The sequence below is a fragment of the Notamacropus eugenii genome, chromosome 1, assembly GCF_028372415.1.
Source record: "Notamacropus eugenii isolate mMacEug1 chromosome 1, mMacEug1.pri_v2, whole genome shotgun sequence".
Taxonomy (NCBI): Eukaryota; Metazoa; Chordata; class Mammalia; order Diprotodontia; family Macropodidae; genus Notamacropus; species Notamacropus eugenii.
In genome coordinates, this window is record NC_092872.1 from 297156049 (window position 1) to 297169736 (window position 13688).

The window sequence follows — 13688 nt, forward strand, 5'->3', positions numbered from 1 at the left end:
CTCCTTTGTGTCAATGAAATAATAAGTCTGGTCCAAAAAAAACTCACATAGTATTTTAATATTTAATTTATATATTTTTAAATATAGATAGATAGATTGATTGATTGATTGATTGATTGATTTACAAAGTGCTTTACAGTCACAAATCGTAGTGGTGTGAGGGACCTCAGGAGGCTATCTGACTTAGCCCCTTGCTTTCAAGTCACCAAAATGTGATTTTCTCCAAGTCATCCTCCTCATCCCCCTTGGACCCTGCTTCTGAGACCCTGGACTCTGCCAAGCAAGCTTTCCAACGAGCATGCCCACACAGTTCCTGGATATTTCCAATCTTTACTACCCTACATAAAACCTTTCTCCCTTCCACCTCCCTTTTGATCCTGACATCCTCCTCCATTAGAATATAAGCTCCTTGAGAGTAGAGCTTGTTTTGCTTGCTTATAACTTACCCCTAGCATCCTACCACTATTCTGATTCTCAATACATTCTACTTAGCACAGTACCTGGTACTTCATCTCCTTTTCACATATGAGAAAAACTAAGGCTCGAGATCCCAAGATCACAGAACTAATTGATAACAGAGTCAAAATTAGAAAAAAGAAAAGTATTGGTTCCAAAGTCAGAGGACCTAGGTTAAAATCCTGCCTCTGATACCTTCTACCTGTGTGAGCTTGGGCAAGTGATTTTACCACTTTGAGATTCGGTTTCCTGATCTGTAAAACGAGGAAGTCTAGCTAGATGTCCTACATGACACCCCTTCCAGCTCTAACTTTGTAACCTCTGATAAGGAAGCACTCACTAACTCCCAAAGCATCCTGTCCTTTCCACTGAGGTTTTCTGCCTAACATTCCTTTAAAACACTTTAAGGACCTAGTCTTACAAGAGAGAAGAATGTCCCTAAAAGCTAGTAAAAGCTTATCATCTCCATTTTACACAGAGAGTAGCTGAAGTACTAACAAGGATATGGCTTAGCCAAACCGGCCCTATTTATTCTTTGGAGGAGACAGCAGTAGACCCGAGGGGTTTCCATTTTGCCAACGACCATGCAATGTTGGCCCCATCTCTGCTTTCTGAAGCACATCAGATGAACCAGTGAGCAGGTGGCAGGCATACTTGATCCTCTCCACTGACATCTTTCACACAGAACACAAATCCTGGACCTCCATGCCTCTTCCTAGGAGGCTCTCACAGTGCAGGCAGAGAATGTGGCAGAGATGGCACTGAGTTTAACAAGGACTTTCACCACAACACATAGTAAGCAACAAAAGCAGGAATTTTCAGCTTTAAATGTCACCTTGTCTGGCAGTATTTCTTTTCACCCTTTTCTTCCTCTGTTTATCCCAAAACGATACTAAACATGGGGTAGAGGAGAGAGGACTGTATCTGAAATCCAATTTAAGCATAGTTAACTGTGATGAAACAATCTGGCTGCTTTCTGTCTGACCCATTCCATGCTCCCATCTTCATCAGAATCCACCCATATGCACATCACCCATTTTGGCAGAGAGGAGTGTCTGAAAGGAAGGGAATCTGGGAGGATACTGATGAGGAAAAGGAAGAGCCTTCTCAAGCTGTTCAGGAAGGATATAGCCTATAATAAAGATATTAGACCTTTCTAGGAAAGCACAGAATAGAAATAGCAATGGTCCAAGCCTTGATTTTCACAGTCTCAACCTGTGGTCCCCAAGGACTCAGAGAACAGAACATGGAGCCTTATGAGTGCAATTAATGTACCCAGATGAACACTGTGAGCTTGTGTCTTGACACAACTCTCCACAACATGACTATCCATTCAATAAATATTTATTTAGTTCCTACTGTGTTCAAGTGTATATATCAAAGAAGAGAGAATAGTAGATGTAGCTTAGTGATCTCATCAGTTCCCAGGAGTTCAATGATCAACTCCATGCTGATGATTCCCAATATAGATATAGTCACATATATGATATATATATGTATGTATGTATATATACTATACATATAGCATATATATATGTACAATATATCTCCAGTGTTAGTCTCTCTCTTGAGCTTGTCTCTTAACACCAACTGCTGATTGGACGTCTTCAATTGGGATCCCTGTAAAGTTCTCAATCGACCAATCATCAACAAACATTTACAACCTCCTGCTCTCAGGCAATGTACTAGATACTCTGCAGCTCAACACTCCCAAGATGGAACTCATCACCTTCTCCTCTAAACCCACCTTCCTCCAAATTCACCCTCCTTCCAATCATCAAGTTGCACAACCTTGGGTCCACCCTTGATTCTTCAGTTTTCCACACACCTAACTAGTCCCTTGCTTCCAGTTTTTCTACATTTCAGAACATCCTCCGCACTGTTGGAAACAATCTATCTAGAGCATTTAAAACTATTTACAATATGACTTCAGCCTAACTCTCCAGGTTTATACATTACTTCCCATCGTGCATTCCTCATTCTAGCCAAGTTGGTCTATTTGCCACACCCAAAACTCTTCATTCTGTCTCCTGCCTTGTCCCCCAAAACTGAAGAAGATTCCTTCTTCCCTTCTGCCTTCTCAGAATTCCCTAGCTTCACTCACAGTTCAGCTCATTTGCCATTTCTTATTCAAGCATTTCCTGAAAACAGTAGTCATTTTTTCTCCCTCTTCCACAAATTATCATGTATATATTTAATCAGTTTACATGTTGCAAACCATGATGTAGTTGATAGGACACTGGACTTGGAATCAGGAAGACCTATGTTCAAATTTTGCCTCAGAAACTTACTAGTTGTGTGACAATGGGCAAGAAATTTAACCTCTCTGAGTCTTAATTTTCTGTAGATAATACAGACACCCTGAGTCTTAATTTTCTCTAGATAGTTACTACAACTATCTCACAGGATTGCTATGAGGATCAGATAAGAAGAAATGTGGAAAGGTTGGCAAATCTCAAAGTACTATATAAATTTACTGTTATTATTATCATTATACCCCTCTAGAATAGGAGTTCCTTAGGGCAGTTTTGTCTTTGGATTCCCATCACCTAACAAAATGTCTTGCACATAAGAAAATACATGTTGGATTAGATTGAAAGAAACTCCATGGATTATTCTAAGGCTCAAGGGAAACAGAAGACAATTTGGGTAGAAATCAGAATTGAGATTGCTTACTGTCTTAAAAAGAGGGAAGAAAGAGAGGGAGAAAATTTGGAACTCAAAATTTTATAGAAAATGAATGTTAAAATTTTCTTTACATATAATTGGGAAAAGATACTGTTAAAAAAATTTAAAGAAAAAGAAAAAAATCAGCAGTGAGATGGCGGTAAGGGAGAGAAATTCAGGTGTTAAGTCTAAGAGAAATAGAAAATGATTCATGTATATTTTCTCCTTCTTTTGACAAGGTAGTTGGGTTGTACTTTACTGAAGTCAACCTTTCCTGCTGTCTGTTCATTAGGAGTTGCCTGAGAATAGACGCCTGCATTTGTATGGCTCCCTCAAGACTTTTCTGAGGGAACCTGATTTATATTAATATCATTTAATTTCCATTAATGTTTTAAATGTTGAAATATGGAAACTGAACATATTATTGTTTGATTGCTTTCTAGATTCCATTTATACTTCAATCAAAGTCATTGCAGAGCCATGTGGGAGGGACACCTACAGCCCAACCAACCTTGGTAAGACCTTGATTTCTTGTTTCCCAAGACTGACCTGGGGAACTGACACTAGCTGGATCAACACAATCTGCTGTTTGGATTGTTATTGTTATCTTTCCCTTTTTATTTTCTTCTGTCCTGAATTCATTCCAGTAATGATCCCCTCTGACTAGCTGAAAGAGATGGACACATCTGTCCTTCCCACCTCACCAAACAGAGGGGCATCTCTGCTGTTATGAGAGAATCACTGCTTACAGAATCCAACTGAAGGGGAGCCCCAGGTTTCGCTGAAGACTGGGTAAAGCAAAAGAAGGTAAAAGAATGTGTTTGGCCAGAGCTCTCAGAAAAAAGTAGGATAATCATAGCTGTTCTTCGATTCTTCAAAGATAGTGGGGGAAAGAACTATATACTTTGAGTGTATTCTACCCATTATCAAAATACTAGATCAATTCATCAGCAGTCAAATTAATTTAACTAGACCAATCAGACAGGTTATTGTCTTCATTTTTAGCTAATTTGACTAGATGTTTTGACCTTGTATAGACATCACCCAGAAGGCCAATGGGAGCAAAAACATTAGTAGATACTTCATTGTCACAGCCAAGAGGGCCTAGCGAATAAAAACTGCTGTTCAGTATTAGTGAACTCCTAGAAAAAGGAATCTGGGTTTAAAATTAGACAAGTAATGTCACCTCACAGTCTCAGTTTCCTCAATCGTAAAATGAAAGAGTTAGACTGGGTGATTTCTAAAGTCTTTTCTATTTCTACATTATTCCATAGTCATATATGATTAACTTTAGGGGACTGGGAGCCAAGTGAGTTTTCTGTGTTCTTTTCTTGCTTCCTCCTTTTGCTTGGTTCAGTTTTTAAGACCATGGGAAATTTCTTCCTCTGCTTATGCCTATTGGCTAATTTCAGAAATGTTGCACATAACTTTCTGTTAAGAAACAAAGGATTAGAAACCACTAGGACTATGTTCCAAAGTGATCAAAGAAATAAGACAAGTACAAAAATATTTATAGCAGGTTCTTTTAGTAGTAGCCAAAAACTAGAAACTAAAGGCATGCGTACCTGTGAGAGACTGACTAAACAGGTGGTGATAGATGAATATAATGAAATATTATCTCATAAGAAATGATGAATTGGACAGCTTCAGAGGAAACTAGTAAGACCTCTATGATCTGATGCAAAGTGCAGTTAGCAAAACCAGAAACATAATTTATACGGTGACAAGATTATAGAGAAAAACAGCCTTGAAATGCTAAGACATGAATATTTGGACATGACATCACGGGAATTTGTTTTGCTTCTCTGTTGCTTTTACTTTGTCTTTGTTGTGAAGGTTTTGTTTTTTGTTGTTATTCAGCTGGGGGATAGAGAACAGTGAGAGGAAGAGATGATATTCTAAAAATAAATAATTTTTGAATTGTTAATTATATTAAAAAACACGGAATTGGAAACAAAAAAGTAGACACCCATCAGCTGCAAAATAGTTCAACAAAGTGCATCCATGAATTTTACATCTATGAACATCACTATGCCATAAGAAATTATGAACATGAGGAATACAAAGACTAATGTGAACTGATGCAAAGCAAAATATACAGAACCAGAAAAACAACATACATAAATATTATAATACAGTAAATGTCAGGGTACTGGGGGGGAAGATCCTAAATATTGTGTAATTTTAATGAAAAAGTTTGGCTTCAAGGAAGAAATGAGAACATATAAACTTCCTTCTTTTCTTTGCAGAGCAATAGACCAGAGACCAAGCATATTTCATATATTATCAGACTTAAGTGACACAGTGGTTAATTTTCCTTAGTTGATTTTCCCTTCTCTTTCTTATTCTTTGTTACAGGAGATGGTTTTTTGGGTTGAGGAGTTTAAGGTGCATATGTATTTGTAGAAATAAAAGTGATCTAAAAACAAAATATTTTTTAAAGTGCTATGTTTTTAAAAATGGGGGCTAATCATTGAATCAAGATATATTGGGAAAAAGCACACTGAACTTGGAGTCAGAGGACTTGGATTCAAATCCCATCTTGTCATTTAATACCTGTGTGACCTTGGACAAGATGCTGTTCTTGGCCTCAGTTTTCTCACCTGCAAAATGATAGGTTAAACTAAGTGACTTCTAAGGCTCCTTTCAGCTCTAAATCTATGATCTTACAAGTTTTGATTTTTTTTCATTGTTTCTCCTGAAGAAATGTCTAGAATAACTCCAAAAGCACCTCATCTTGAATCTACCTTCCTTCAACATCTAGATCATTGACAAAGATGGCATCCATGTACACCATCCTCCTTTCCAAGAGGAGCTCCTAACACCACACCACTCCCAACCATTCCACCTGCCAGCTTACCTTCTTGTGATTGGTTCAATTACTATTGTTTTCTACATTTTGTAGAAAAACACTATTCACAGAGAATTGGACATCAATAAGCTGGATATTGACCAAAAACAAAAAAAAGAAGGCAATAGTACCACGAAGGGAGGGAGCTTGACCTCCTGAGAACCTCTAGTCTTCAATCACAGAATCATAGGGTTAAAACTCTGAGAAACCCTAGAAGAAGCCATCTAAAAGTTCAATCCCCTCACTTATAGATGCGTCCCAAAGAGATGAAATAATTGGTCCAAGGTCATACTAACAGTGAGTGACAGGGGCAAACAAGATTTGAAACTAGATAGTCTGATTCCAAATCTGTATTCTTTCCACTATATTATGCTGCCTCACCCAGAGCCCTGCTCAGAAAAGCCTCCACCTGACCCTAATATCTGGTACAAAGCCAAGAAAGTTATCATCTGCCATTCCAGATGTCAGTGATCAGAATGCCATTTGTCTCTTTCCAAATCACCCACTCACGTAACTGGGATATTTGTTATACAGGGTGATCTAGAGCCAAGAACCACCTGATATATGAGGAGGGAGGTGTGTGTGTGTGTGTGTGTGTGTGTGTGTGTGTGTGTGTGTGTGGTATGTGTGTGTGTAGGGGAGAGAAATGCAGGTAGGTGGATGTATGTGTGTTATATGCATGGATGGCTATGCGTAACCTGTTTACAAATGAGCAGTATGTACATGGGAGGAACACATGTATATGAGTAACTGGCTGAAAGTATACATGTAGAGAATACATGTCTGCTGAGGTAGGTGCATGTATGTGGGAGCAGGGGGAAATGTGATGTTTATGAACATGTCCACTTGATAGAGATGTATAAGCAAATGTGCATGGAGGGCACAGGCAAGTATCCATGAACCTGCAGTCAAATTCAGTCAGACCCCAGTAAAATGCTTAAGTTATTCCTGGAATGCCCTGCCCAGTTCCTCTCTACTTCTCCAAATTCTATTGCCGCTGTTCAGTCACGTCTGACTCTTCATGACCCCATTTGGGGTTTCCTTGGCAAAGACACTGCAGTGGTTTACCATTTCCTTCTCCAGCTCATTTGACAGATGAGGAAACTGAGGCAAATAGGGTCACACAGCTTATATGTGTCTGAGGCCAGATTTGGACTCTTTCTGATTCCAAGCCAGTGCTCTATCCACTGTGCCTACCAAATCCTAGACATCCATTAAGAACAACCATCGCTTGATTAGGGTGGTGCCGCCATCTCACTTTAAAACCTGATAGAGACAACTGGGGTCTCTGAAGCCAAGACCCTGAGGAACAGCAGTACTTTCAGTTCAGGGACCCTCAGACATTCTCCTGGGAAACCATCCCTGTGAAGATGTAGCCTGACCACCGTAGCAACAACTTCAGCCACTGAAAATCTAGAAAGGAAACTTCTTGCCACCAAAGTCCCTGGTCCTGTCAAATGGTTCAGCATAAGAAACTGACATGATTTTATCACTGGAAATGACATTAAGGAAGAGACATGATCATCTGCTTTGCTGCTGTACCTTAAAACCCATTGGGACCTTTCTATCTGACTTGCAGCTAAAACTTTCCATATCTATTGTCTCTCCCAAAAGAATGCGAGTGCCTTGAGAGCAGGGACTGTCTTAATTTCTTTTTGTATCTCCAGCCCTTATCACAATGCTTTGCACAGAGCAAGAGCTTAATAAATACTTCATTCATTCATTCATTCAGGCTCAGCTCAAGTTTACCCTCATCCAGGCAGCCTTCTATTATTCTCATCCCTGCTAATCTCTCTCTTCTCTAAACTATTGAACTCATAGTCTGCACCACACAATCTGTTGTTCAGTCTCATCCCACTCTTCATGGCCCCATTTGGGGTTTTCTTGGCAAAGATATTGGAGTGGTTTGCCATTTCCTTTTCCAGATCATTTTACAGATGAGAAAACTGAGGCAATCAGGTTAAATGACTTGCCCAGGGTCACACAGCAATAAGTGTCTGAGGCTGGATTTGAAGTCACAAAGATGAACCTTCCTGACTCCAGACCCAGTTCTCTATGCATTACTTCATCACTCAGATGCCCTACCTCACAATCTAACACTTGATAATATGCCATCTTAAATAGTTCTCTCAATTGTAAGTCTCTTGAGGTCAGGGAATATGTCTTTTACTTCTCTTATCCCCTGCCACATCTCAACAGAGAGGAGATATCCAATGAAGATTTAGTGAAACCATCTCAGTAACATCAGCTTGACAGAGGGAAAAAACTATCAACAATCCAATTGGTACTGCAGGAGGTGTGCAGAGATGGATTCAAGAACAGAACTTTCCTTCTTGAGGTCCTCTATGACAGAACTTCAGCAAAGATTTGAGCCACTCAGCAGAGTTTCCAGCCCCCACCCTTGCCCCAATATACCCCTTTTTCTCACCCCACATTGGCTACATAAGGATTCACCAAGACTTGAGAAAAACAGAACTAAGCTAAAGGCAGGGTGACAACAACAATTACTAGCATTTATATAGTACATGAGGTTTGCGAAGCACTCTACAAATGTTACCTCACTTGATCCCTGACCCATAACCATGCAAACTATCACTGTCTGTGAATCATGCCAGCACATGGAGACAGTACAAGGAACACCCCTGCACAGGGACATGAGAAATAGATATGCAACACCCAGGGAAGGAGATGAAAGGATAATTGATTAATACAGGGGCATTTCTCCAAAGAAATGGATATTTCACCGTTGCACAGTGCACAAGTGTGACTCTGTCCTTGTTCCGTCCTGGGGATTAAAATGAAAGGATCTTCTCTTTCCTCGAGGATCATAGCCCAGAGTGAAGATAGGCAAGAATTCCTCTCAAAACCAATCTGATAGCCTCATGTTACCTTCTCCAAAGCAAAGAAAATGGGAAGAACAAGACAGAAAATGACAAAGCAGGAGACAAAAAAGGAGATATGGTATAGCCTTGAGGGGCAGGGTCATATAATGAAAAATACCCTGGTTTTAGTCAATAGACCTGGGTTCTAATCCTAGCTCTACCATTTCTAAACTGTGACCATGATCAAGTCACTTTGCCTCTATAATCCTCATTTTCTTTGGATGTAAAATGGAGATAATATTTGTTCTGTCTTCCTCAAGAGGCAACATGGTATAGTGGATAGAGAACTGGCCTTCCAATCAGAAAGACTTGCATTCAAGCCTGCTTCTAATGCATGTTGGCCATGTGGACCCAAGAAAGACACAATGTTTTCATGCTTTTAGGAAACTCTCTAAGCCTATAAACTGGTATAGGGTATTACCTGGTGTAAATGCTCCATTTACCAATGTAGATTGCAAATTCCTCTGTAATATACAGTCTGAAAGGTTAAGTTACTTGTCCAGGGTCATATAGCTGGTTTGTATCAGACACATTACTTGAACATGAGTCTTCTTGAATAGTCCTCAAAATAAGGTGGAGGAAAAGTGAGCTTCTAGATTCAAGTGACCATGTTCCTGTTTGGGATGAGCTGCATTCATTATCAAAACAGAACAGGGTACTAGATCAATTAGAACCTCTACCTTCTCTAGCTTCTCATTTCTAAACCAAGGGATTGGGAGGAGCGAAGCAGGGATGATCTTCTAGCATGAGATCTGTCATAAGATCATTTTACCTGCTGTAGAGACAAAAGTGCCTATTATGGAGAAGGTAGTTGTTGAGTAAAAGGGAGTGGAGTGGGAAACATGAACCAAAAGTGGTATCTAGCTGTATCACCACCCTTTAGATTTTGACAGAAGGAAAGGAGGGAAGCACGTATGCTTGCCTTTCTCTTAAGTATCCACCATTAGAAGAAGCTCAAGTCAGGAAGGGATAGGACATAAGCTCGTCACCCATCCTCCTTCCCCCACAAGCCAGGAGCCGGACTGCCTCTCACTACAAAGTGAACTGCTCTTGCCCTATTTCGGGAATAGCATGGCGCAGAAGCTATATTTGAAAACCGAGGTAAACAAGATCTCAGCACAAGTGGATGGAGCACAACAGCTGTTTAAGATTAATCGCACACACAGAGAGTCATCTGGACACCAGTGGCTCACAGGCTTTCCCTTTCATCCTCAAGGGTAGCCCCCAGATCTTCTGTTATTTCTTGACCACCCACGGGGAATCCCCGTCCCAGTTCAAAGCTGCTGCCGGGGGTCCTATAAATCGCACTAGGACTATTTTAATTTCCATCTGTCCCCCTTCTCCTCCCATCAGTGAATCGCACCATTCTTTCCTGGCTCTCTACACATTCATCACCCTCGAACACCTTCACGAGTTTGTTTTTTAATCATCAGAAGCGTGTGTATTGGGTGAAGGGAGGGAGGAAGGGAGGGGAGAAATTTATAGCACTGCATTAAAGACATTTGTTCTCTTTAACGTGCCCGCCCCCTTCACCCCTCCCCCCGGGTTCACACATACACACACCGATACACACATTCACACTCACACACTCATACATACATATAATGGGAAAAGGAAAAGCTGCCCTTCCCCTGGTGCAGCTGCTTTTTCCACAGCTCTCAGGAGCTGGGCTTCGGGGGTTCTGGTAGAGCAGCCCCAAGCGGTCAGCCTCGGGTCCGGAATGGGGGACCCAGTACTCGCGCTGCTTTCTGCAAAGCACCCGGGCGGGGCAGGAAGAGGGTATGTATGATTGTGTTTTATTCCTTCGTTTCCCCCCTCGCCCTCCCCACTTTTCTCTTCCCCATTTCCCCCATCTCCCCCTCCTTCTGTCCCCCACCCGCACTCTCCGAAACCCTCTCTGACCACCATCAGAGGGGTAACCAAAAGCTGGCCGAGGCCCCCCACCAGATCTTCCCAGTCAAAGTGTTCCTCCTTTGCTCCGCGTTCCCCAAATCCGCACACATTCCTTCTATCACCCCAGACTATGCTCCTCCCCGCCCACCCCCACCCCCCAGTTCTCCACTGCTGAACAGGGCACTTGGGGGCTGCAGGGGCCACTGGGCAAGCATGTGTGTGTGTGTATGTGTGTGTGCGCGGTACACACAGTAACACAACACACTCTCTGACTCAAACCAGGGCACACACTCGCGCAGACACACCAGCCATATAACACGCTCACAGACAACACACCACACATATGTCACACTTCCAGACACACACACCCTTTCCCAGACCCACAAATACAGCATACACATAAAACAATCCCTGAGGCACACCACACCTCTACACACACACACACACACACACACACACACACACAACTTAAATCATTACACTTCATAAAGATAATCTACCCTAGGGCCAAGACTGGACACCCTCAGCCATTCCAAGTTCCCCATTTCTAAACCAGAGGAGGTTGGGGGGCGGGGAGCAGGGACGATCTTCTACTCACCTTTGGCGATGGCCTCTGTGCCTCGGTCCTAGCCGGGGGAATTGGGGAAGGGGTCCGGGAAGGGGCGGTGGTGGGGGGCTCGGTGAGGAAGGTGCGTGATCCCCCCACCACAGGGCCTCCAGGTTCAAAGGCAGCTCATCGCTCCCACTGGCCGGCCGCAGACGGGGAGCCGAGTCCTGGGCATATCAGTCCCGCGAGCCGCGCGCCCACTGTGGCTCCGCAGCTGTCAGGGCGCCGGGGGGACAGGGCATCTGGAGAGGGAGGTTGGGACGGGAGGGGGTCAGGATCTGGATCGGGGGAGCTCAGGGTTCGTCTCACCACTCTTTTTGTTTTAAATGCAACAACGACGACGACAAAAAACCCACCCACCCCCCAAACCGAAGCACCGACTCTGCACAACGGCTCCGGGAGAGCCTGAGCCCGGGAAGGAGGGAGGAAACGGCGCAGGCGGGGATCACGCCGGCGAGTGAGGCGAAAAGGAGGGTGATCGATGAGGAGAGACCTGAAGGTTTCTAGGGCCCCCTCAGACCGCAGTCACGTCGGCCGGGCTTCCCCCGGTCTGTGGCTCGCCCGCTCGCTCTCTCACACCATCACCGCGGGAGATTTCCCAGCATCTCGGCGCAAGAGGCAAACGGAATGAACTGCTCGGCTGGTTTCTGGGCGAGAGAGAGAGGCTTGCCCATTAAGCTGCAGCAAGAAGCCAAATCCAAAAGCCAATCTCCAAGCCTCCAAACCACACGTCACCCTATCAGCTGGGAGAGAGAACTGCAACAGTATGACAAGCCTTGCATATTTATTCCGGAGCCGAGGGGGCATTTTCAGATTGCTTGGGCTCCAGTGGTAGGAAAGCCTGGGACAGAATCCCTCGTCCAGAAAACACAAATGCATTCAACTTAAATTTGCCACCCCCACCCCCTATACACACGCGCGCGCGCGCGCGTACCCACACACCTTGAAAACACACAGCAGCAAGGTACCCAAAACAATCTGGTCCACCAGAGTTCTTCTTAGCAGAAGGGGAAATAGCAAAGTAGCCTGACCTGAATTTCGCCTTGGGTTCTTCTCAAGGGGGAGCCAGGAGGGAGGGGATCCGCGGAGCGGGCAGGGAAGGGGAGGGATGCTGAGGGGAGGGGAAAGTGGCAGGGAATGCAGAAGAGGCTTCCCCCCTGTCATTGAAGTAGCCTCTAGCAATTTTGAAATTGAGATCTGTGCCAAACACATCTGTGGGGTTTAAAAATAACAGGGAACCCTTACTCTGTCAGGGACCGCCCTAGTCCTTCCTTGGGGGAAACTATAACTCCTCTCTTTTCCCTCTCTCCTCTCTTCCTTCTCTTTCTAGTTTAACAGAATCCAGCCTTTCATCTTCTTAACCAAAACCAAATAACAACTTGGGAGGGAGCTGTGGTGAGGAATGGTACATATACATATTGTTTTTTAATGTTGAAAGCCCAAAATAAAAAGGAGGCTGCCTCCTAACTTGTCGTTTGGTTTGGGGTCTGAAGACAGAAGGGAGATGGCTCTTTGGCGCCTGGCTGGGGTTTGAGGTTTGGCTCTGGGAACAAGCTGTACACATGTAGTCTTGGATTCGATGCCTATAATTTCTTCTATATTTGTCGATCTTCACCTTAATAGATGAGGGGTGGGATGTGTCTCTCCCGAAGATATGCATTATCTACTGTATAGTTCTATCAGATCATTGCGACGGTATTCCGTATTCCAGATGCACAGACACAAATAATGAGGTTACACATAGATTTCGAGCTGTAAGAGAGTTTGGAGGTCATTTTCTCCAGCTTCCTCACTTTGGAAATAAGAAAACTGACAGTTGGGTAGGTTAAGTGATTTGACCAACTTCATACAGGCTATGAAAGTGGCAGTTCTAACTGGTCCTGTGAACACCCGGCTGTATTCCACCTCATCAGGGGACCTAGGATGTGAACAGAACTCAATTCTACACACGAATCCATTCCCTTGAAGCCAGGTCCGGGTAAGGGAAAGACTAAACATTAAATCTCTTGGTGCCCAGGGGGAATGTATAGGTAAAGGTGGTTTCATAATACTAGGTGACTACTTTGATTTACCCAAAATCTTAGGCTAGATAATGTGAATTCTTTCCCAAATCCTAATTTATATTTCACATTCAAAAGAATGTGAAAGGTTATTCAGCATAACCTTTAGCAATGGACTGTGAATATGGAAACCTGAATTCAGACCCAACCTCTGCCACTACTCGGCTAAATGACCCTGAGTAAATTCCTTTTCCTCTTCTGGATGTCAACCCTCTCCAACCCTATTTCTTGTCCCAGCTTTTGAGGGCAGAAGCTTATTTGGCGTTGAGGAG

General features: G+C 43.2%; 1 protein-coding gene across 8 annotated transcripts in view; it reads right to left on the reverse strand.

The window, feature by feature from the left end:
- Nucleotides 1-12024, reverse strand: part of SLC8A3 (solute carrier family 8 member A3) — a 221091-nt gene extending 209067 nt beyond the window's left edge. For 7 of the 8 annotated variants that reach the window (XM_072629259.1, XM_072629258.1, XM_072629257.1 and 4 more), the window contains exon 1: nt 11348-12024. The gene's annotated coding sequence lies outside the window, so the exon portion shown is untranslated. The remainder of the gene's footprint in view (nt 1-11347) is intronic. The other variant, XM_072629254.1, reaches the window with a different exon arrangement.
- Between the last annotated feature and the right edge of the window lie 1664 nt (nt 12025-13688).